We start from the raw sequence: 2,451 nt of genomic DNA, 5'->3' as shown, positions 1-2,451 counted from the left end.
TGGAGTGGTTCGAGGAACGCAGCGGCGAGCTACAATTGACGTGGTGGCTCCCAACTAGCCAATCTGGGATGTGACTGAACGTGGCGTCAGCGCTCATCGTCCCTCTCCCCAGTATTTACGGGAATTAGGTGACTTATGTGTGCGACCTACCAAGGTCTCGTGCTTCCATGCTACGACGTGTCGCCGCTGTGATCCGTGGACATACCGACTATTAGGTAGGTTTACTCTGTCCTCAGGCCACGAGTGGCCTACTGGGACCATCCGACCGCCGTGTCATCCTCTGTCGAGGATGCGGATAGGAGGGGCGTGGGGTCAGCACACCGCTCTCCCGGTCGTTATGATGGTATTCTTGACCGAAGCAGCTACTATTCAGTCGAGCAGCTCCTCAATTGGCATCACGAGGATGAGTGCACCCCGAAAAATGGCAACAGCGCATGGCGGCCTGGATGGTCACCCATCCAAGTGCCGACCACGCCCGACAGCGCTTAACTTCGGTGATCTCACGGGAACCGGTGTATCCACTGCGGCAAGGCCGTTGCCCCGACTATTAGGTAGGTGGGCATAATTTTCTGGCTGGTAAGTTTATACACTCACATTAGGCCTCTAGCCATTTTGCAGTTCCTGTCAATCTCTTTCTCTGTATTCCCTTTCGCCTGCTTCTTTTTTATATTTTCTCCTTTCATCAATTTAATTCAATATCACTTTTGGTATTCAAGGATTTCTACTAGCACTTGCCCCTGCTATTTTCATAATTTAATGTCTCAGAGCTACTCATTCGTCTTCTACTGCATTGCTTTCTCTCATTCTAGTCAATCGTTGCCTAATGCTTCCTCTGAAACTCTCAACAACCTCTGATTCTTTCAAATTATCCAGATCCTATCTCCCAAAATTCCTACCTTTTAGGAGTTTCTTCATTTTAAACCTAAAGTTCGTAATCAATAAATTGTGTTCGGAGTCCATCCCTCGAAATGTCTTACAATGTAAAGTCTGGTTCCGAAATCTCTGTCTTACCATCATGCAGCCAGTCTGAAGCCACGCTGTGACTTCCGGTATTTTCCAAAAAACGATTTTCTATCAGGCTTTCGATAAGGTTGTACCACGTGACCTTTTTTTTTTTTGTTTTGTTTTTGTGGGCCTCCTACCTCCCCTATAGCCCTACCTTTTCCTCTCCAAAAATGCCGCCATCCTCTAGTGTCGACGCAGCACGTAAAGCGGGGTGCTGTTAGTAGCAAGACTTATTGCCATAAACCGAAAATAAAAGCGGAGGCATACTCTGCTATGCCTCAGGGGGCAACGACACACTACACAGAAACACACCTCCCTTTGCAGGTGTGAAGCAAGTAATGATTGTAGGAACGAAAAAGAAAGAAATAAATAAAGACAGAAATGAAGGCAAAATAAAAAACAGGCACGGCAGCTCATTCAAATGAAAACGAAACTGGCGAGATAATTCCATTGCCCATAGAATTAACTAAGTAATAATCCTCTAAGATATATTACGTGTTTTCCAATTTTCCAATAATGTTTCATACAAGGTTTACACAATTTCCATGTTACCAATTTCCATATTACCAGTATCATAGAACAGTCTCCTCTAGTGATGCCCAGAAGGCCAATGTCAAATCTGGGGTATAGGCAAGTCAAGGGTAGTTTGAAAGTCCGAGTGACAAAGATCCAGGGCTACACTCAGGAAATTCTTGTACAGGTGCCTTAGTCAGCCCGGAACACCTTTTGATAACCATGAACCATTGCCACTTTAAGAAATCTTGCAAAAGTAGTGGTATATTTCCGGTCAGATTCCGCCATGCGATGCTGGCTCCAGAGGTAGTCCATGAAAGAGACAGCATCGATGAGACAAAGGTCATAGATTGTGAAAATGGTGTGGCCCCAAGGTTATTTAAAAGGGAGGTTGGGCCCGAAGCTAAATCGACTGTGATTGGCTGGCGCAGTGACGTCACTGTAGGAGCAAAGCGAGGCAGCGGCTAGCGCAGCAAGCGACTCTTACTAAGGACAAGCAACTACTTATAACACCAATAAGTTCTCAGGAAATTATTTAAAACAGTTGATTTACCTGTTAGATGTTTGCAGTAGAAGAAGAGTGCCACTGTCTTGATTTCCGCTTCTGTGCTGCTGCTGCTTTCTGGATTTTATGCTTCGTATTGAGGAACCGCATACGAATGAAAAGTCGTGCTCTGACATACAGTTTTATAACGTGTGACGAAAATTCCGGATATTTAGTTTGGACAGCAGTGCATATTGTTTTCACTATATTTTTTTCCTTGGAAATACTATCCAATCCATTAAATTCATTAAAAATTAGTTCAAACTGAGACACCTTATGTAGCCACTCATCTGTTGGAACTGTAAGCCCACCGCGAGATAGAAATTCAATCCAACCATAATTTTCATTTGTTGGAGGACTTAAAATATCAGCAGACGGCGTTCCCAGTG

The 2,451-nt window shown here is 44.6% G+C and overlaps 1 pseudogene; it reads right to left on the bottom strand.

The window, feature by feature from the left end:
- Positions 1-422: 422 nt before the first annotated feature.
- LOC124558122 lies at positions 423-540 on the bottom strand (annotated as a pseudogene).
- Between the last annotated feature and the right edge of the window lie 1,911 nt (positions 541-2,451).

Source organism: Schistocerca americana, chromosome 1 (genome assembly GCF_021461395.2).
Source record: "Schistocerca americana isolate TAMUIC-IGC-003095 chromosome 1, iqSchAmer2.1, whole genome shotgun sequence".
Classification (NCBI taxonomy): domain Eukaryota; kingdom Metazoa; phylum Arthropoda; class Insecta; order Orthoptera; family Acrididae; genus Schistocerca; species Schistocerca americana.
Note: the sequence above shows the minus strand (reverse complement) of the source record. Positions and strands in the feature narration are given on the sequence as shown.